Raw genomic sequence first — 22,249 nt, 5'->3', positions numbered from 1 at the left:
GTACTCTTCATGTATTGTGCAATAAAGTTTAAATAAATAAATAAATAAAAAAATACTGGTAATGGATTCTAATTACCTAAATCTTCCAGACTGTTACTCTGAGTGGAAAGTTGAGGGTTATCTGTAACATTTTATATCTATTTATTTTCATTTCTGGGTTTTTGGTGTAGAGACGAAGTACCGAGTATTACGATCAGGTCCTAAGGTATTTATATATTCAATCCTTAAATATCAAGTTGGGTTTAGGAACACAGACTATTCTGGGATTAAAGAATGGTTTGTTTTAGAGACCCTTTGGCAGGCGAGCGCAGTCCATTGGAATCTTTGAGTGGAATAATACTCACCTTGATAGTTCGATTTCATAAAGTACAGTAATGAGTTAAACTTGTACTTCGTTTATACATTTAAAAGGCCTAGGAATTCAGCCTACTTTTAGCTATGGGGACTGGGATATTGGCTTAGTAGCCTTAGCTTTTGGATATAAAAAAAAAAGAGATAAGTAAATGGTGTCTGACGAATACTTATCGCTTCTTTTCGTCAGTCCTTAGGTTTGCATAGGGTTGCGAAGCATTGGTCATAGCCCGTCTGGCTAATAAGATAGGATTAGGTGGCCCGATTGATATTGCTGATCGGAGTAAGAGTCTTCAGACCTGCATCTAGCATTAGAGGCAGCACGTGTGATCCATTCACACCTCGTTTAGAAGATGATAGGATTGATAGGAAATAATATTTAATCTTATTATAAGTGTGCAAATGGGCTTAACCCAGGAGTGCTGCTTCAATGTTACCCCGAAGACTTAATAGGAGTAGCAGGATTTTACCAAATATATTATTATATGTATATAATCATATATGCTGCAATAACTAAATTTCTTTCTAATAAATTAATAAAAATATATCTTACATTACATCAAAAATCATTGAGTTTCTGTAACTTAAGGCTACACCCGTCGTCTACGACCTTGTGCATGTGGGCGGAGCCTATATCCTTTACCACGACACTGCTCATGCCTTGTTGATTGTTATATATTTTCATTCTACTTATAAGGTGTCATATTTGATATGGAAAAGGGTTTGGAATAACTTAGTCTTACGGTATTTTGCTGAAGGTTGAATCTTAACATAATATCCTATCGATTACTTCTTATCAACATAATAAATTATTTAGTATAGTAAATTTCCGAGTCTTAGCATCTAGGTAATACTTAATCAGGTAGAATCAGAGTCCAAGATTTAGTTGTTACTCATTAAAGAATCTGGAGTACCGCGGTTCACTTCGAGGGGTCCTAACCTTTAACTAGACGATCACTTGGCCAAATTATTGTTAAGGTAAAATTATTGTTGGGGTAAATTTTAGGGGTAATTTTAAAGGTGGGATTGTTAACGATTAGGTTCCTTATTTTATTAGGTCCGGGGTTTAATAGATGGGGTAGATTGAGGAGGAGGGTAGGTAGGGGAAGTTACACATTGACCTAACTTATATTGGAAAACACGATCAATCTATAGGTATGAAGCAACCTTATTCTTGCTCAAAAAATTTGCTTAACATTTATTTACTTTTTGTTGTACGATATATTTTTAAATACTTTACCAACTCAAAAGTTTTCTTGTTAACGACAAATTACATACATGATTTAAGGCCTTAATTTACATAATAATAACCTATTAACATATGCAATGTTTAGAGTTCCAAACAACTGTAATTTATTTAATTCGATGCGCCGTACTTGCACATCTAAATAAAATATAAATAAGTGCACGCAAGACGTAAGTATCCATACTTTTATGAGCTATTATCAAATAATTGATGTTGGAATTGAATGTGGCAATTGTGACAATATATATAAATATGACTGTAAAATATGTAAGGTTATTGCAAATCACTTTGAATTACGAGTAAGACCGAAATTCTAACTCGAAATTTTACATATAAAATTAGTTAAGTACCTGACATTTGGAAATGATTCAGTACCCCTAGTGTAAATATTTTCGACAGCGAAACGTAACGTACGCGTTTGCGTTAAGTGTCATTTTGTATGAGATTTTTGACTTTCCAAAACGTCCCGCTTGGCGCGCTGTTCAAAAACCCATACAAAATGAGACTTAACGCAAACGCGTACGTCACGTTTCGAAATCGTATTTATTTACACTAGGGGTACAGAACTATTAGAATCTGCATGAATTCACGCAGATCCTACGCGGGTTATACTAACTATATTTTCATTTATTTATTAAATACCGAAAAAATCTGTCTTTTCAGCTATTAACTGATTGGCTAAAAATTTAGCATTAATCCTTGCGAACTAAAAGTTCAAAAGCCCATCCTTTTATACAATACACCCTTTTCAATTTGCAGAAGTATCTTAAGGGAGTTAAGGGAGTTCCTGACCTCGACCAAGTTAAAAGGCTTTTGACAGGTCCTTTTATAGCAGAGATATATCATGCTACATATACAACTCGCGAGGCCTGTCATGCGAGCTTCAAAGAGCTCTGCCTGAATTTAAATTTATTTGCAAGAAGATAAATTTATTTAAATAAATTCAAACTCATAGTCTAGTATAGATAAGCCATACCAAATTAAATTGTCGCAATTGCAACCTGTACCACGTGACCGAAACGTCCTAAGCGCCATAAAATGCATATCGCTTACACGTTTAGTTTGCTAAATCATCGCTCCGTTTCTATGGGTTGTTGTCAAAACAACATCAACTTAATTTGGAGTCCACACGAAGCTATATATAAAATTATGATGGAACGCGTTCAAAATAAATATGTTAGGCTCTTTTACTTAAAATTATATGGCGTATATCCTGGGTATCCCCAGTTGTATCCCACACTCTTCGTGCTGGAAATGGTAGGGTATAACAAGCTAGACGTGAGGCAGGAACTTGCTCTCGCTTCATATGTAGTTAGGGGTGCTGAGAGACGAGTTGTGTAACCCCGGGGTCCTGCACGCCCTGGCGCTGTACGTGCCGCAACGGCACGTGTGGCGCCGCCGCCGCCCGCCGCTGCTGGCCGTACCCCTTGCTCGCACAAAACTGCTGAGGGGAGCCCCGCTAACGAGGGCCATTCGCAATATCAATAATATTGCGCTGGACTTGGACATATTTACGTTCTCTTTGAATGATCTCACAAAGGCCACATTGTTACCATTAGGTTAAGTTTATGATTATATTGTCAATAACTCTGTTTTATGGTTTGTCGCTTATCTGTCGCATTAAGATGGTCGGCTTTTTATCATTTGTCACCATGCCTGTCACGTTCTAACAAGTATGTAAGCGCGAAAGTGGCGGGCATAGCGACAAGTGATAAAAATGGAATCATGATGCCACCGCTGTAATATACATAGATTTAAGTTTTTATTAATAAATAAAAATAAAACACATGGCCCAAAATATTCGTTTCCTGTGCCGGTTCTAAACGTAGTGCAACTCGTGCGCGCCAATAGAGAAACGAACACGACGAGATGTACTGCAAGGAAATTTTTTGATTCATCACGTTGTGATTTGTTCCTGCTAGTCAATCGGATTTCAAGGATACGAACATTTACTGGCAAATTATCAAGACGAACTCAAGTATCTCTGCCGATACTTCGAATTTCTATCGAATGTATAAATAACAACCCCATTCATCTTACCACAATTTATTCCATGAAAAGGCATTTGTTTGGCACAGTATTTTGGTGAAGGAATAGCTAACGACTTGACTTGATAAACGACTTTGTAAAAGTAATAATAACTTACAGAAGTACGAATATAGTGGTATATTGTGGCGTGTATCAAGAATGTCATTGCTTAAAAGAAAAAAACAGCTGAGCCTGAGCCCCTTCTCGTATTTGAGAATTTTAGGTAATCAGGGACGGCTTTGAAATGAGTGCGATAAGGACAACTGCAGCTTAGGCGAAAAATCCTGGGTAAAAATCTCAGAGATCAAAGATTCGTTCTCTACATTTTCCTTTTCCAACCAATCGTAACGAAATGAAAAAAAAACTGTGTCAGACCGTTTTGACTTTTGCGTTTATTATTGCCGATTTTGTATGCTACGCGTCTGATTACTATTTATTTGGCCGTTTTAGCGTTTTTTAAAGTACCATAGCTCTTACAAAAACAAGATTATCAAAAAAGCGGCCAAGTGCGAGTCGGACTCGCTCATGAAGGGTTCCGTACCATTTATGACGTATTAAAAAAAACTACTTACTAGATCATGTTCAAACTATTTTTCGGTGGAAGTTTGCATGGTAATGTATATCACATATTTTTTTTTAGATTTTTCATTCTGTTATTTTAGAAGTTACAGGGGGGGGGACGACATTTTACCACTTTGGAAGTGTCTCTCGCGCAAACTATTCACTTTAGAAAAAAATATATTTGTTCACTCCCTACACTGCACTGCACTTCCTACCTTTTGTAATGAAACACTTCACTTGACAACTTAATACTCATTTATTCCGAAACCAAATTTACCTTATAAGGGGCTGTAGAAAAATCTTAATAGCGTGAAGTAGCCGATAGATCAGCGACATCTACTGTGATATTGGGCAACTATAAAAACTAAACATACTATATTTAACATTATCGGCCCCCAAGGACGACTTGTCCTTCATAAAAATCCATGTAAATAAAACAAACCAAGAATAGTGAAGTAAACAGCACGTGAAAACATGAATCAATAATAATAAGGTTAAATTACATAGTGAAACTCAAATAGAGCTATTCTTGAAAACTACAACACATTAAACTTCTTAACAGATAGTTAAGGATCCAGAGGTGAGGGCAAATTTTAGCAATGGGTCTTCGAAAAGTACCATTCTTTAATTTCAACGTAACCACTCGTGTTAAACCATCTCTACCAGGATGCTTATCTATTATACGACCTAACAACCACTTTCCGGGAGGGAGTCTTTCATCCTTGACCAAAACTACTGTTCCAATATCAGGATCAGGATTAGTAACGGTCCATTTATACCGGTTTTGTAGTGTTGTTAAATACTCAGAACTCCAACGAGTCCAAAGCGATTGCAACATCCTTTGGAGCAATTGCCACCGATCCAAACGGGATACTGGCACAGTGGCGAGACTTTCTTCCGGAACAGTGATAGGAGCTTCGCCTATAAGAAAATGTCCCGGTGTAATTGGAGAAGCATCATCAATAAAATTACTGATGGGAGTTAGTGGCCGAGAATTTACACTTAGACTCCACTTGAGTCAACAGTGTAGAATACTCTTCGAACGTGAGAAGAGTTTGTCCGATTACACGCTTAAGGTGAGACTTGATCGACTTCACGCCGGCTTCCCAGAGTCCACCAAAATGTGGTGAGCCAGGAGGAATAAAGTGCCATGTAGTTTGGTCATTTGCCAAAATCTCAGATATTTCTCCAACTACTTCTGAGTTCCTATTCCTAAACATGGTGTCAAGCTCTTTAGACGCTCCGATGAAGTTGGTACCACAGTCGCTCCACAGATCACTACAATGACCGCGTCTAGAAGTGAAACGACGAAAGGCGGCAATAAAAGCAGCCGTGGACAAGTCACTCACAAGTTCTAAATGAATGGCCTTGGTCACGGTGCAAACAAACAAAGCAATGTAGGCTTTACATGTACGTTGACATCTACCTGGGTACAATTTTAACTGGACTGGACCAGCAAAATCCACTCCACTTTTACGGAAGGGCTTATCTGGCGTTACACGACACGCAGGTAACTGACCCATCAATTGATTGATCGGTGTTGCAGACTGTTTGAAACAAGGGATGCATTTATGAAAAACTTTCCTAACTAAATTTTTAGCACCGATTATCCAGTATTTGCAACGAATTCCATTCAGAGTCAGTTGAGGACCTCCGTGCAAACAATGAATATGAGCATCATTCACAATCAAAACAGCTAAGTGACATTTCGAGGTTAGAACGACAGGTGACTTTGTATCAAAATTAACATTTGCATTACGTATGCAACCAGTAACTCGAATAATGCCATTTTCGTCTATAAACGGGGCAAGTGGGGTCAAAACATCAGATTTCGGAAGCCTTTGGCCTTTTCTCAGCATTTGTAACTCTTCCTGAAACCAAAACTCCTGAGAGAGTCGAATGCAAACTTTTGTGGCATATCTCAATTCGGTAACTGTAAGATGCTGAGGAAAAATCTCAGGAACTATCTGATTATTTTTTACATCAATGTGTGCTTTACACAGCTTTACAAATCGCAATAAGTATGCTGTAACGCGAATCAATTTTGTCAGAGTAGAGTATCTAGCCAAATATGTAAGTCGATCATCACTCTCATTCGATACACCAGCTTGAAGTGCTACTATCTTACTATCATTTCCTTTCGAATTTTCTTTGGCTTCTAGTTGTGTTGTTGGTATGTCGAGAGAAAGTGAGCGACAGTTATCAAAATCATTCTTTTGGTGAAGTACAGTTGGTCCGCGCCACCACAACTCGCAGTCTTTAAACAGATCGGGACGAATGCCACGCGACGCAACGTCTGCAGGGTTTTCTGCCGATTTTATGTGGTGCCACCGGCCACTACTTACATTATTAACAATCTCAGTGACTCTATTAGCTACGTACGTTTTCCAAGTGCTAGGGTTTCTTCGAAGCCACGCTAAGACAATCATTGAATCTGTCCACGCAAATACAGATTCTTCGGGCAAACGAAGACTGTGCTGAACATCTTTGAGTAACTTCGAGAGCAATACCGCGCCACACAGTTCCAATCGTGGGACGGAGACTTGTTTGACTGGTGCCACTTTTGTTTTAGCAATGACAAGTGACACGTAGATTCCGTGGGGCGTGATAACTCGCAAGTAAACAACAGCAGCGTAAGCTAAACAAGAGGCATCACTGAACCCGTGAATTTCCACTCTTTCCTTGCCGTCAAATTGTGTGTGAACCCAACGATCTAAATACAAGATTGGCATGTGACAGAGCTGGTCCCTGTAGCTTGACCACTCTGTAGCAAGTTCGAGAGAAAGTTCATCTGTCCAACCAATACCACTCAACCAAAGTTTTTGCAAAAACATTTTTGCAGTGATAATCACAGGCCCTAAAAAACCTAAAGGGTCATATGATTTAGCTATGTCCGACAGTACTGACGTTTTGGTGAAGCGTTCTGTGGGTTCCGAAATATCTACCTTAAGTTCGAAGACATCGTGATGTGAGTTCCATTTGATACCTAAAGCTTTGATGGTATCATCAAGCTTAATCTCGACACTTGGTTGATTAGTTTTTTCCGAACTAGGAATATTCTTCAACACGTTGTTGAAGAATATTCCTAGTTCGGAAAAAACTAATGACTGTTGGATGCCCATTTGTGCATTTCAAATTTCCCTTTTGCCATAGCTTGTGTGATACGACTCTGTAACTTAGTTGCTTGTTCCACGTCATTCGCACCAGTAAGTAAGTCATCCATATAAAAGTCATTACTTATAATTTCAACTAAGTCTGGGAATTGCTCTTTTTCGTTTTTTTGCTTCAATGTGCGAATAGCGAGGAACGGAGCACATGACGTACCATATGTCACAGTTAACAAACGTTTCTCGACGATTTCATCTTGTGGAGATGAGCGCCACAGTATGCGCTGATAGTCAACATCTTCTTTAGCGACGAGTATCTGGCGATACATTTGCTTTACGTCAGCAAGCAGACAAATCTTGTGAGTACGCCAACGAACAATGAAATCTCGCAAGTCTTGTAATAGTGATGGTCCAATAAGTAACTCGTCGTTCAGAGATGAGCCATTTGACGGCTGTGCAGTTCCATCAAAGACCACGCGAAGCTTTGTTGTGCTGCTGGATTCTCTTATCACAGCGTGGTAGGGGAGATGATAGACTTTGTGAGTTGGCTTATGTTGTGGGTCTACATCTTCTAGATGATTCAGCTTCTGATATTGATCGATGAAGTCCGCATAATCCTTCTGAAATTTAGGCTTGTTTGCGAATCTTTTCTCCATGTGCATTAGTCTCTGTAATGCGATCTGTCGAGAGTCGCCTAAGTTATTTTCGTGATCATCTTTAAAAGGTAATCGTACGACATATCGTCCATCATCTTGTCTATAGTGGGTTTCTTTATAGTGCTCTTCACATTGTTTTTCAAGATGTGTTATCGGTTTCTCATGTGGCTTGTACTCTTCAGTCTCCCAGAATTTGCGTAGGAGTTGATCTACCTCGATGAGTGCGTGGTGAGCTACAATATTGTGAGGTGGCAGATCACTTCGTGATTTAGACGCTCCAGAGACAAACCATCCGAGTTTCGAGTTTTGTGCTATAAGCTTGTCATCGTTATATTTGTGAAGTCCGTTTAGCAAAATAAATGCATAGACCTCGGCGCCCAGTAGAACATCAATAGGTCCCGGCGATTGCATGTGAGGATCCGCTAGTTGCAATTGGGACAGGGCAGACCATTGTGAGATGTCAAACTCCTTTGAGGGTAACCAACCATTTATCTTCGAGAGTACGTGAGCGTTAACTTGCATTATATAGTGAGTGTCTATCGGTGAGTAAATATCTAAGTTAACGACGTGTCGTGGCAATGACGCTTGATCTTCGAGACCTGTGATATTAGCTGGCTGCAAAGTTTTCTTCAGTCGCAGTAGTTGCACTGCAGACTCCGTAATGAAGGTTCCTTGTGAGCCTTGGTCAATAAGGGCTCTGAGTTGTACTAGAGAACCACTGCTATCTTTCAAGCATATCTGTGCTGTGGCTAATATCACTTGTTTTCCTCTTTGTGAGACCTTCAGACTTGTGAGTTGCTTGGTTTGTGTGTCATCAGGTTCTGTGGGTTTCTCCATAGTGACTGTATTCGCAGTTATACTCTGGTGGTGTAAAAGCGTATGGTGTTTGCGATTACAGGTTCTACATGTTATGGCTTGTCTACAATTCCGTATGGAATGTCCTTTGACAAGGCAATTGAAGCATAAGTTGTTGTTTCTTACAAATTCTTTGCGTTGATCTATGCCGAGTTGTGCAAATTCCGTGCAGTGGCAGATGTAGTGACTTTTCTTACAATATGTGCATTCCGTATCAACTTCAGCGGTGAAAGATTCTTTATTTCACATTCTTTATTTTAGGTGCAGTAGCTGGTAGTTGAAATGTGGTCTCTTTCTTATCTTTCTTCTGTGTCGCTTGTACCATTTCCATCGCTCTGAATCGTCCCTCTAAGTATGATGTGAGCTTCTTATACGTGGGTAACTCTATAGATGAACCAAGCGATTGCTCCCAAGCTTTGTGAGTTTCACTATCTAACTTGGATACCACAATATGCACGATTATCGAATCCCAAGTAGTTGTATCAATCTGCAAATTTGCTAGACTACTGAGACACTGGTTTGTAGTATCAAGAAGATCCTTGAGGCCTTTAGAGCATTCGTACGTGAGTTTCTTCTGATTGAGCAGGCGATTCAGTATGGTATTAGCTATCACTCTATCATTGCTGTAGCGGCAGACTAAGGCGTTCCAAGCCTTCCCATAATTTGCGGCTGTGAGTTCGAAATGACGGACTACTTGTTCTGCTTCACCCTTCAAGCTTGACCTCAAATAATGATGCTTGTGTATGTCACTCAGACCTGGCTCATTGTGTACCATAGAGATGAACAAATCCTTGAAGTGCATCCATTCTTGGTAATCACCGGAAAATGAAGGGAGGTTTATCGGTGGGAGTTTACTCTTTGTGACAACTTGAGGTTGAGATGCATGAGGCACTTGAGGTGAGGCACCTTCTTGTATTGTGACAGATTCCGTCAGTTCCAATAAACTAGTCTTGAACTCCATATAGAAATCTTCAACATCATTATAGAGTGCTTTCAGTTCCTTTTTCTCTTCAACGCTTACTGAAGACTTAAGAATTTCTCGGTGTTCAGCAAGGAATTGATTCCAGTATTCTTCAAGCGACTCTATCCGTATTTTCAAGTAGCTTGCTGTATAACGCGTTGACGAAGTTTTCTTGTGATTAGTGTGAAGTCTTTTAATCTGACTAAAAAGTTCTTCTTGTGATGCTATGTTAGCCATTATTGTTTAAAATTTGGTAAGTGAATGACAGATTTCAAAGTCTATTTGATTCTAAGTTTATTTTTGAACACAATTTTTCAAAGTGTTTTTTCAACCGAAATTACGCTAAGTCCAAGAATTCACAAAATCGACTAAGTCCAAAATTTAAACAAATTATTCTAAGTGTTTTTTCGACGGTTTATCTCTAAGTCATAAATTCACTCGAAATTGCACTATGTCTTTTTTCACACGAAATATTCTAAGTGTGTGTTACCGCGAAAATTGACTAAGTCTTTGACACTTCACATTTCCACTGTCACTGTACTCACGATTATCCTAGGTTCCGAAGGACCAATGTTCACTCCCTACACTGCACTGCACTTCCTACCTTTTGTAATGAAACACTTCACTTGACAACTTAATACTCATTTATTCCGAAACCAAATTTACCTTATAAGGGGCTGTAGAAAAATCTTAATAGCGTGAAGTAGCCGATAGATCAGCGACATCTACTGTGATATTGGGCAACTATAAAAACTAAACATACTACATTTAACAAAACCTCAATCTCATTTTTGAAGACCTATCTATAGATACCCCACACGTATGGGTTTGATGAAAAAAGATTTTTTGAGTTTCAGTTCTAAGTGGGAGCCCCCAAAATTTATTGTTTTTTTTTTCTATTTTTGTGTAAAAATCTTAATGCGGTTCATAGAATACATCTAATGACCAAGTTTGAACAGTATAGCTCTTATAGTTTCGGAAAAAAGTGGCTGTAACATAATCGGACAGACAGACGGACATGACGAATCTATAAGGGTTCCGTTTTTTGCCATTTGGCTACGGAACCCTAAAAAGCAAAACGTAAACACACCGGTATCTACTTGGAATATTGAACTCATATAAAAACATTATGAAACTAGGCCAAAAATCCAGGGAGGAAAATATCGAGAAAGAACTTTTATATGGAAAAATTACAACGAATGTTTACTCGTAATGATTATTGATAATTATTTTCTTTTGTTTATACTCGTATTTAGGTATGTAATCGCGTATGAAATTTTAAATTAAGCTACGACGTTTCGAGGACGGCGTTGTCCACATGGTCTCAGAGAAGATTGGCTAAAGTTGACATCAACATCTTCTAGCCGCGTATGAAACTAAAAAATCAAAATGATGATGAGCTTCAAAAATTGTTAAGTGAATAAGTCTGCTGTAACTGAGCATTTATTGGAGTCGGGACTAAACCACTGGATCGAGCTATATAACCCTAAAATCCTGTCCTACAGCATTTCTACAGCAGAAAAGTGCGAGAAGCCATTGAAAAAAAAAAAAAAACATTGCAATTTCAATCAGGACGAGGGTTTTAGACCACGGGCCTGGAGCATATATCTTCAGTCATCGCCTCCCGGTTGATACTTTGTGAGATGATAGTTACGTCGGAGGTAAATTTAAAACTTAATACGCGTCTACATAATACAAGTCCCGTTTCTATAACTAAATACTGTGTAAAAATCGTGAAAGTTTAAATCAGTATTTAGGTAAGTATAATGACGACCGGTTTGGCCTAGTGGCTAGTGACCCTGCCTACGAAGCTGATGGTCCCGGGTTCAAATCCTGGTAAGGGCATTTATTCGTGTGATGAGCATGGATATTTTTTCCTGAGTCATGGGTGTTTTCTATGTATTTAAGTATTTATAAATATTTATATATTATATATATCGTTATATAAGTACCCTCAACACAAGCCTTATTGAGCTTACTGTGGGACTTAGTCAATTTGTGTAATAATGTCCTATAATATTTATTTATTTATAATGCCCTCACCCGCTACTTGCCCGTGGCATATAAATCTAGCTTGCTTTAATAGGTGTCGATACAATTTAAAGCAGTTTAGTACATATATTGCTGCAATCTTAAAGAACTAGTACCTACATTTTTATAGCAGCATTTCGACCGCTTATTGTTCAGGTCGTATTTTCTATATGACGTTATTAAAAAAGCAGCCGTGTTTGTGTACGAATAAAGTTCACATCGCAATACATATAGGGGGCAGTGGTACATTCTCATATGAGAGTGGGGTAGTAAAACAATATTTTTGCTTGGCAATTATCGGCAGGCACAGTATCATTAACAACAGCAATAAAAGTAATTGTCGGCAGTTTGTAACGATTACTTTCAGAAATATTTTTGCTTCATTGCTATTATACTAACATATATAATAAATCAAGCAATTTACCCCCTTAGTCATAAAACTTTACAAGCCACAACTAGTTTATATTTTACCCCTTTCTTACAAATAAATAAGTAAAAAGAACAAGCAAAGGATTATAAGCTAATTCGGGCTTTTATCGCGTTTATGAATTAAAATGAAGAGGTATGTACTAAAATGGCCTAGCTCTCTATTACCACTGGGACTAAATATGTATATTTTTTATAACTTTAAAATTACTCTATTACAAATAGGCAAGTACTCGTTTACGTTAGTAATAATTTAACGCAAACCGCTGCATTTTTTCTGTATTGGAAATGTAAGATTAGCCAGTGGTCAGAATTTCCCGGCTCATGAATATTGCAAATGGCGCCGGAAGCTTCCACATTCAAATAGGTTTCTCACGTCATTCATAGTTTTTTTATATGCGATTCGTTAGGATGTTAGAATAGTAAAGCACTTGGATGTTGAATTGCGCAAAAAGATATATCTGCATCCTTTTTGTTTATCATTTAATGGAAAAACAAAACGATATTTTAATCTGACTTGCTCGTAAATGGTGTTACCTATTACACGAAGGCAATGCGATCCTTAAAACCTAAATTTCGACCTAGGGCTATAATGTACATGCATACGAAAGTGAGCAGAAGTTTTATTTATTTCCTTTTTTTTCCTTACAAAAGTGATGAAAAACTTTGTATTCGTAATTATTTTTAATACGTACAAAATTAATGAGACTTAACTATCCAGTGGCTTCCGAAAAGAACACTAAATTCACTTAAAACTACTTTGGATAATAAAATAAAATGAAATAATAAACAATACATTGCATATGTGCTTGTTGCTAGGCCTACATGAACAAAGTATATAGGCGACAATAGTGGCGGTAATGGTTGAGAAACTTCGTCAAAAAAGGCTAATGAGAATAATCCAGAGCCGGTGCCTATTTTCACTACCGTTACAGTCTATTGTCCCAGCCAAGTGTCCCAGATCAAAGTGTAAACAATGGCTCCTATTTACTTAACGTTCAACGCTCCTATTATTCTCGGAAGAATTTAATTTGTGCAAATTTCCAAATGACAATTTACTAGAAAAATGTAATTTCATGCAAATTGTCAAGTTAAACGCTTTACAATGCAAATCTGGTCGGCCTTTGGACCGCGTCTCTTCGAGGTATTAACTGGTTTCTCTTGAATTTACACGATATTTTTACTTACATACCTAGTTTCAAGTTAACATCAACCAACGATCAATCATCAGTCAACGAGGGGGGGTTTAAGGTCGGCAACGCACATGTAACTCCTCTGAAGTTGCAAGCGTACATAGGCTACGGAGACTTGCTTACCATCAGGCGGGCCGTATGCTTGTTTGCCACCGACGTAGTATTAAAAAAAAAAATAGGGACCGTGCGCGTTGGAGAGTCTGCCATCTTGTGGCTTGAATCGGTAACATAAACTGTACATTGATGCTTCACGCTAAAGCAAGTGCTGCCCTGTACAGTTCACGTACGTTTTCTTATGTATTGTATGGTCTGCCATCTCGTCGGCTACATTAGAAGCTTAAACTCGACATTTACACTTCGCCCCAAAATTATCAGGAGGTTCCTGTGCTGCCCTCTACAGGTGATGCACGTTCCATATACGAGTAATATTTATAATGGTCCTAAATGTTTAACAGCCTAATTCAAATACCTAGTTTACATCCAGTTAATCTATGTAGCATGGCAACTACTTATTGATAACTATTGAGCCAGTGCAGCAGTGTCAAGGTATTTTCGATGTTATTAGTTATTTCAGTTACAACAGCCTCCTTCATATTTGAAAGTGTGTGGTTTAGGATGAATACGTAGTTTATTTACAGTCCTATTCCAATTTACTACTAGTGTTCGGTATATTTAAGCTTACTAAACTGTAAAACGAGGTTCGTAATTCAACAAAAGTGACGTTTCATGATTTATAGCGTATTTTATGATTCACATGCCGTGTCATAAAAGTACGGTCCGCAGTGCCGGCTAATGCCCACTATAGGTACATATAAGTATGTAGTTCTGCTTACGTAACACATGCATCGTGATATCGTGATTTATACGGGGCTGCTACTTTTATGCGGTTTGTTTCTTTCCGCTGGTTTGGATTTCGCGGAAAATTAACAGCTTTTCAACGTTAGCGAGAACCTTTTGCAGATTTACGACTTTCTCCAATTTTCCCGAAGTAAGCGTTTTTACTAAAATAAAACTCAGTAGGTTATTTAAAAGGTTCTCTATGTTACTTTTTCTTTGTCAGCCTGTTGTGTTAAAATGGATTATAATTATTCTTCTTCATGTGCCATCTCCGTCCTGGAGGTAGGCGACCATATGTCTATTATGTATCTCTATGTTCAGACACAGGAATTAGTCTATCTATGCTCTTCACTTTTAACCCGTCTATTATATTTTTAGTCAAGGTTGTGCGCCTTCTACCACGGCCACGCTTCCACCAATTCCGACCAATTATTAATGTCAGAAGGTTGTATTTATTGTTTTTACATATATGTCCAAAATACACTGATTTTCTTTTCTTCATTGTTGATACTACTTCTGGATCTTTTTTCATGATTTTCAAAACTCGGATATTAGTTATTCTATCAGTCCATTTAATTTTGAGCATCCTTCAATAAATCCACTTCACCCAAAGCCCTTAGTTTGTTGACCGAATTATTTTCAATGTCCAGCTTTCGGAACCATACATAAGAATTGGGATGGTTTTAGGTTTATTTTTATATAGTTAGAAGTTTCCTCAATTTCTGAAACGTGTTTCTGGCAATTTCAATTCTCGTCCGGATTTCCGTTTCTGATTCCAAGTTTTTATTTAACCAACACCTTTTCATTCGTCTTAATTTCATTTTCATCTGTCTTAATTTCAAGCAAAAGCTATCCATAAGTTGCTCCACACATGAAACTAGAAAAAATATAGAAACAGACAGCCAAAAATGGAGTATTTTATCTAAAAAGTCAGGCCGCGTAGCCAACATGGAAATCGCTTACGCTCCGTAGCGATAGAAATAGAAACGGTTGCGTTACTAACAGTTGTGTCACTGTCGCACTAATATGGAAGAGTGATAGAGATACACAAAGCGTTTCGTTGTCGTAGCGATAGCGATTGTCACCTTGGCTAGGCCAGCTGATTCTGTACCGCGTCGTATAGGTATATTGGAAATATTTTACGTTTACGCGGCGCCAGTGCGACTCCTGATTTTTTTCCGTCTGTCCGTCCCCGATGTCGACGCGATCGTACAAATCTATTCCGCCTCATCACTTATTCACGGCACGCCGTACGGTGGGTATTGTAACGACATTTGTTATGATTTGTGACACAAAAACAATCCTATTTTTCGGATTTTAGGTTCCGAACTTTATTTGCGTTACGCTACTGTATACCTAAACACTACAGGTAAAGCGCTGAGGTACAAATCCATTGTGCGCATATATTTTTCCTTAGGCACCATTTAAACACATGCCTGCCATGCATAACAACCTTAAGTGACGTTTTTTTTAATGTATTGTCTTCAGGAATTTTATATATGACACCGCTCTGTGCTGGCCCCATTCTTATTGCCCGCAAAACCCGTCCTTAGATATATGTCAATGCTCGATTGTCATTAATGGTTATTTTATTAGGCTTGGTGGGGCTGATCAAATTGAACTCATTTGTCGTCTTATGTCAGCAGTTAGACTTACGCTGCTAATTAAACGTAAAATAACGTCTCTGAACCCGAAAATTTTGCATTGAGAGTCTACATATTTCACTAAATTCTGTATGTTCTAGAATGAACTCTTGTAACTTATTGGTAACAACAACAATATCATTTTAATGCAGCTATAAAAATCATGACATAACTCATTTATGATAAAAACCCAGTTATGCTCAGGAATAATTCTGACTAAAGATTTTTATGACTTACAATTTTATACATAAAGTGTTATGACAATTAAAAATATGACAAAAGTTGTTATGCGAGAGAGGGAGTCCCTGCAGCAACGCAATTAGGCAACTTTAGAATAATCCAATTAATACGCGCAACATCTGCTAAAGGCTCTTGTGGTTTGACGTGATTTACGAGTATTTGTTTCGGATAATGTATGCGATCTCTAATCTAACCTAACACATGCTACAACAGCGTAGCATCTCTACGTAATGTATTACAACTATGTGTATAGATTTATCAAGTGTGTATTGTGTAATCACCTTTATTTTCCTTTTCGTGTCTCCTCGAGATTTTTATTGTAAAAACTAGCAACGTTGTTGTAAAATTATACGGTAAACATTCAACGTATTTTTCTTTTTCAGGCGACCGTTGCAAATAATATTGAGGCTTTGTAATGCGAAGGGTGTCTTTCTGGGATTTAGCACGGGTTCCGTTTTAAAAGCCGTTTTGTATGAAAAAGGATCCAGGACTAGTATATTTTTATGGAATTTTATTACTGACAATTTGTCACACTTTTCCACACGACCGGAGTTTATCCATATACCTACTCGTATTTTAAATAATAAAAGTCAATCGTAATGTAGCGTTGGTGAATGTTATTTTAGCAGTTAATGATATTTTTATTAATGAATTTTGTAAGGAAAGCATAATACCTATACGTTTGCGTATGTCTATTTCAAACGTTTTTCCATGTAGGGTCAAGGAGGGAACAGTGGCTCGATGAAGCTACCGCAACTAGAAAATGGACATGTTTTTGATTTCATGAACATTTCTGTCATGTTATGTTTTATGGTTAGGCACTTATTATAGGTTTTAATAAACATAATTTTTAGGTAATTACACTTACTTCCAAGGATCAACAGATACACCAATACTTCTCCTAATTATATTCATGCTAAGGTTAATTTAACAAAACTTAAATTAAATTAAAATCGATAGTATATGAGTAATTTAGTAGGTACTTTCGTCGCAGTGAAGTAATTAAAATAAATATTGGATCTTTAATAATATATTTTCTTATACATTTTAAAATAAATTACTAGTATATACTTATATTTTACGAAACTTGTTATGAAAAATATTTTCAATGAGAAAGAAGTTCAATGAATAGTTATTAGGTGTACAATGGGGCAAAGTAGCGAAAAATTCCAAAATTGGACCACTAGCGTAGCGAGTGGTTCGAGAACTGGAATCTTGAGCGTTACGAGGGTTTCAAGGCACGAGGGTTAAACAAACTTTGCCTCCGAGTGAAACACAACATTTTTCACCACACCAACGCGAGGAAATTACTAACTATGAAATATCGAAATAATCAAACCAAAGGATATCCAAATGAACGTATTAAAAAATATCATTCAAAATCATAATTTAAGTCAATTCTACCTACCTTTTATTACTTTGACCCTCATGTGGATTAAATGCACCTTTATCATTAGTATTTGAGCAATCAAGATAGCCTTTACCAGCTGGTGTGGTGAAAAAATATTTTCAAGTCTATTCAGGCCGAATTTTAGTTGTGAAAGATTCAGTCGATTTTATTATATCGCCAGCTTGCAACCTGGGCCCTGGGCCGTTGGTTTCACCAATTTCCGAACCATCAACGGCCAACCAGTATAAGTGTAAACTAGATAATTATAACAATTTTACGTAACCGGAGATAAAACTATTACTGAAGTCGAAAGATCTCCACCATTTGGTAAAAACGATGGCAATATAGGGCTTAATGTGTATCGAATTTACGTCAGATGTTGTTCCGGTGTGTGGGTGAATGTAAGTAATTGTACAATCCTACGGTGTTGTACCGTGTGTGCTTTGTTTTCATTGGCTCAATAATCACGTAAGTTAGGAAATGTATGGACGGTAAAAGGTAGTAGGTAAATATTTTTTGACGGCTGGCATGGCCTAGTGAGTAGTGACCCTGCCTATAAAGCTAATGGTCCCGGGTTCAAATCCTGGTAAGGGCATTTATTCGTGTGATGAGACCGGATATTTGATCCTGAGTCATGGGTGTTTTCTACGTAGGTATTTAAGTATTTATAAATATTTATATATTATATATATCGTTGTCTACGAGTGAGTACCCTCAACACAAGCATTACTGAGCTTACCGTGGGACATATTCAATTTGTCCTATAATATTTATTTATTTTATTCTTCTTTAGCTTTGGCTCACAAAGGCAAACGCTTGTTAAAATAATCAACAATATGCTACTGTAAAAAAAATGACAACGTTATTTTGCGCCACCCTGTATTGTTTACTCTGGAGCCTACTTGACTTAATCGGCCGAATTTCGAACTATTAAAACTATTTGGTCAATCTTAAGTAACTCCTAAATACCTTCCATACTCCTAAGTATAAAATGCCACGTGTATTTTTTTTTCAACAACCGCGCATTTCTTAATATTTTTGTGCTTTGAAAACCTACTTTTCCGGCCTTCGATATAGTTTGCAACTACGAAGGATGTCTGCAATATCAGAGTATTACAGATAAATAATACCGATCGCCAGCGGCACATGTATTATCGGAGATAAACGAATTTCCAGCATAGTTTTCTGCACGGCGACTCGCTTCCGAGGCGCGTTTTATCATATATCCATAGATAATACCTAGAGTAATACCCACTAGGTGGTGTATGATAAGGGGTGTCTAAATCTGGCGAATCGCTAGCGTACCATTACACGTATGTATGTACATGAACGCGAGTAGTTAGCAAAGCAAGTTATTCAAAGGTACGCGCATGCATGTTGCGTTTGCCAGATCTGTACTCCTAGTGTAAATTAATTCGATAGCGAAACGTGGCGTACGCGTTTGCGTTAAGCCTCGTTTTGTATGGGATTTTGAGTTTCCAAAACGTCCCGCTTGGCGCGCTGTTTCTAAATCCCATACAAAATGAGACTTAACGCAAACGCATACGTCACGTTTCGTTATCGAATAAATTTACACTAGGGGCTCTGGACGCACCAAGCAACTATCGGTCACCATTATGCAAAGTTGCTCTAATAATGTAGAATGAGGAGAGTGCGGGCATTTATTTATTTCTTTCTTTACGTTCGATCGTGACCTATTTATTAAACATATCACCAAAAAAATGTTTACTAGTGATAAACATGGCCAGTCTGGTCTGGTCTGCTCTCGGCGTACTATTCCGCAAGTATTGTATTGTATTCGGGTGATTTTCCTCAACTCGACGACTGGCGCCTATTTTGGTGGGTGGGCTAGTCCTGCCAGTCAACTCCTCGAAGAATCCTATCAAACCTTTGATGTTGTCCCGGGGATCCGAGATTTTTAGCCCTGTACCAGCACGTGAGAGGTTGTTTCTTCTGTCTCCATGCATCCTCGGCATAGCATCCTCCATCCATTCCGCAACTAGGTATAAAAGCACCTCTCTGCAGCAAATGCGAGTATTCGTATAACGATCGCGCAATCTTCGAAAGGTAATCTATGCATGTATCACAGCTTACTGCTGAGCTATTGATTTACTCAGTAATGGCTTAAACGGCTTTCAGTCCGATTAGAACTTTAACATACGTCCAAAATTTCCTAAAGATACGATATGTATTAGATATGTCAGTGTCAAAAGCGACTTTTGTTTGAAGAAACGTCAGTTGTGACACTGACATATCTCATCCATATCGTATTTTTAGCAAATATTTGAAGTACCTTAAAGTTTGAATCGGGCCGTTTGTTTCTGCCAAAATCGTATACTTTGTTTTATACGCTATAACAAACGTTTTCACACATCAATTTGCATACAGATTGAAAGTTTGGTGGCAAAACACAAAGTTGGCTCAAACACATTATGTTGATAGAAAGTTGCTAAGCCGTGCGTCAGTTAAATCTCACAGAGATGGAAGGACAAAAGGTCGCTAGGATTTATGTAGACTTTGACAGCTAGAAGAGAAAAAAGATCGGGTTTTCAGCCATAAGATATCTTATCAACAACGAAAAGTCATGATTCAACACAAGAACACCTTGGTAGACGTCGAAATGAAATATACAAAGCAGAATTCAAATTAAAAGGCCGCATATTGCATGACACCTTTCTTTTATTTATTAAATGTCAAATGGATTTATGAGAAAAATATGAATCTGATAAAACGTTTTTCTTATTAAGACAAAGTGAAACGTGAATCATGAAACGGGTAAAAGTCAGGCATCTTCTTCTTCCTCGCGTTGTCCCGGCATTTTGCCACGGCTCAAAAACACGGGTAAAAGTCAGGCATAATAGTAAGTAATTGAGTACCTACTCGTATGTAGCGTAAAGGGGTCCACTGATATGATAATACTATTACTTATTCTATGCCACTGATTACCAGTTCGCCGGACGATATCGGCCTGTCTGTTATTCGCAAACGCTGACAAACACGAATAACTGACAGGCCGATATCGTCCGGCGAACTGGTAATCAGTGGGCCCTTTTATGTACAGACTTTCAAACATAATTATTTTTAATAACAATAATCATAGTAAACAATATTTAAGAATATTTTTTATAGAAAATAAATGGTTCCTAAGGGTACTTACCTTATTTGATGCAAACGCACTAACAGTCTTATAGATCTCAAAGATTGTCACACAATTTTGTCCCATCACCTGGCCTAACTCACATTCAAATTCAAACCACTGTGGTACCTCCTTGTCACGGAATATATTTCTTTCCTATGGCTACGGCGCATAAAATCCTATCGCATCAACAATTTCAATATACTTAGGGAGGTACTTAACTAAAAAATATTATTTCATAAAAATTGTAGAAAAGTTTCTACAAGTTTTAAGCTCTAAAGTTCTGACAAACTATGCACTCTAGCGGCCGACTACCAATAGAGCGAAGTTCTAAGTCTAGAAGTTAGAACCGCGGGGAGTCGCCCGACATTTAAATTAAAACGAGGTCCCTTCCCAGAGGACTGATACTGCTCGCCGCTTGGAATATGAGATTTATTTTTAAAGTTTATTTCTGGGACCGGTAATGTGGGAAGTTAACTAACGGGAATGGATGTGGCGTGAATAATGGAAAAAGGTGCTGAAGCTTTGATCGATAATTTCTTAGAGCGTGTGGTTACCACAGGTAAGGAGACCGTAATTGTATTAATGGCTTTAAATAATTATGTCTGAGTATGATGTTTAAGAATCTCTAGCAAGCTCGGCCGAATTTCACCTTCCCATTCAAACAGAGTTTCTTTCTCATTTTAAAACTACGTATTGGATTGTAATGAAACTGCACATACAATGACATAAGGCATGCTTGTAATTAGTTTATAAAACAAACCAAATAGAGCAAAAACAAGCTTTGTATGAAAAAATTAAATTCGCTGTTTTTTGTTAAACTATGGTACCTGAAGCTACATAAACTACAGGCATAAGATACCTATACCTTATCCTATTGTAAGTAAAAAGTTTCAGAGCAATGTAATCTAATAAACTTTTGGGCAGATTATGGTAAATAGGTATTTTTTGTAAGACAAGATTTTTTGAAGATAACTTGAAAACTTACAAAACTAAATATGTATTAATGCGATGATTTAAAAAAAGGTTCATTAAATTCGTGCCACAAGTTATAAGAAGTTTGCATAATGAGCAAAAAACCCAATTGACATTTTTAGCCGCGCGTGTGGCTTTGTTACAATGTTATGTTTTTGCTTTTAAATTTTTAAAGAGCTGTCTGGTTTCAATTAATGGTTAAAATTCATAAAATATTTTGGATAGAGCAATCTTACGGAAACGTCACCAAATAGTATGGTGAAACATACCTATTGGGCATGCCGGGCAGGAAATAGGCTATACGTGTACTTTTATACGTCAACATAGAATTTACATACCTACAAGCAAAAAAAAAAAAAAAAAAAAACACATCACAAATTATAAAATACAACGAACTGTATATCAATTCAAACGAAAGTATTATAATTGCTCAGAGAGTATAAACTCTCTTAATGTCGAATAAATAAAAAACTGTAAGTAATAATAATATAAAAAATACAAACATATACAAAAAAGAACTAAAATTAGTCGTAACCAGAGTCGTTAAATTTTATTGTATTGTTCACAGAAGCGACCTTTTTCTAAAATGTGTCTGGGACATCTTTCGTAAACG

At 37.5% G+C, this 22,249-nt stretch overlaps 1 protein-coding gene across 2 annotated transcripts in view; it reads left to right on the top strand.

Moving 5' to 3' along the window:
• LOC133523464 (dual specificity protein phosphatase 22-like) overlaps positions 1–22,249 on the top strand; it is an 89,917-nt gene that overhangs the window by 47,309 nt on the left and 20,359 nt on the right. The gene's annotated exons all lie outside the window — the stretch shown is intronic.

Source organism: Cydia pomonella, chromosome 12 (genome assembly GCF_033807575.1).
Source record: "Cydia pomonella isolate Wapato2018A chromosome 12, ilCydPomo1, whole genome shotgun sequence".
Taxonomy (NCBI): Eukaryota; Metazoa; Arthropoda; class Insecta; order Lepidoptera; family Tortricidae; genus Cydia; species Cydia pomonella.
This window is presented reverse-complemented; position numbering and strand designations above follow the sequence as displayed.